Below are 1427 nucleotides of genomic sequence, written 5' to 3' on the forward strand. Positions count from 1 at the left end.
ACAGAAGCAATGCATGGTCAATGTACAGCAATGACACACCTGTGTGAACAGCCAGGAGACCCCCCCCCCCCCCCCCCATGTTATGTTACATAGTTACATAGTTAGTACGGTCGAAAAAAGACATATGTCCATCAAGTTCAACCAGGGAATTAAGGGGTAGGGGTGTGGCGCGATATTGGGGAAGGGATGAGATTTTATATTTCTTCATAAGCATTAATCTTATTTTGTCAATTAGGAACATTCAGCACCCACCCGCTATCAAGGCAGCTGCCTATCATGTCATGCCCTACCTGCACAGGTGTGCTGGCTACTCAAATGATCCAATTAAGGAGGCCATTTAGTCAGCAGCAGCAGAAGTCCTGTGCCTGGACGCTCCAACAGCGGCCAGACACAAGCAGAAGCAGAAGCAGCAGCAGCACCACCTTTTGTTTTTTGGCTGCAGCAGCAGCAGCAGCAAGGCCCACAGGGCTGGCTAGCTGGCTAGCCAGCAAGCAGGTTGCAATGAAAGTAGGAATCTTTCTTTTTAACCCTGTAAGGGGGTGGTGCACTGTACCCGAAGATACTGCCATATCGGGTCAATGCATAGGGCGACGGAAGCAAGCTTCGAAATCGGCCCCCGTTCTCAAAAATCCATTTAATATATGGTCCCCAGATAGGGGACGTATCAGATATTAAACTGATAAGAACAGATACTACACTTGATCTTAGCCAAAAGGCCGAGAAGCGATAACCGTGAAAGGGGCGGGCCCAACAAGGTCCCCTTCATGGGCACTATCACTGCTTGCTGTCAGGGAGGCTGCCAGACAATTTTCCATGCACACTCTGGGCTGGGGGGCAGTCAACCACCAGTACACACAGCAGAACCTAAACCCATACCATTATTGCTAAGCAGCAAGACAGGGGCCCATTGCACTCCCACGGGGCCTTTTTAAATGCAATCCATAACCCGGATTTGCCAGGAACCCTTCTTACTCCTCCTACTTGCATGTGACACTGGGCTTAGGATCTGCATAGGAAACACACACACAAGCACACATCTACCTTTGTTGCCTGCAGATGCCTCCTTGGCTGTCCCCAAACGGTATCAAACCAACACCCACGGGAAGCTGTAAGCATAGAGGACATGCCTGCACCCCATTGGACTTACCTGTGTGGGTTAAATCCGGGTTATTTGACAACCTATGGCGGTGATGGTTCTGCTCAGGCAGAGCAGTGCTGATGCTCCTCATAAAGCTGTCGCTGCTGTGAAGGTTCTAGGTGACATCACAAATCCCTATGGTTACATACACAACAAAGCTGGGTTGTTGTTGTTTACACTCTGCAAGGCCTGTGGAAGTGAGTGACATCATAGCACTGTAGTTCTGAGGGTTCTAGATGGATGCAACAATCTCCTGTTGCTTCTATGAAGGCCATAATAGACGACATCA

General features: G+C 49.4%; 1 non-coding gene across 1 annotated transcript; it reads right to left on the reverse strand.

The window, feature by feature from the left end:
- Positions 1–537: 537 nt before the first annotated feature.
- LOC130323942 (U2 spliceosomal RNA) lies at positions 538–728 on the reverse strand. Its single transcript, XR_008869117.1, has one exon. It is a non-coding gene; the product is annotated as a U2 spliceosomal RNA (small nuclear RNA).
- Between the last annotated feature and the right edge of the window lie 699 nt (positions 729–1427).

The sequence above is a fragment of the Hyla sarda genome, unplaced genomic scaffold, assembly GCF_029499605.1.
Source record: "Hyla sarda isolate aHylSar1 unplaced genomic scaffold, aHylSar1.hap1 scaffold_257, whole genome shotgun sequence".
Classification (NCBI taxonomy): Eukaryota; Metazoa; Chordata; class Amphibia; order Anura; family Hylidae; genus Hyla; species Hyla sarda.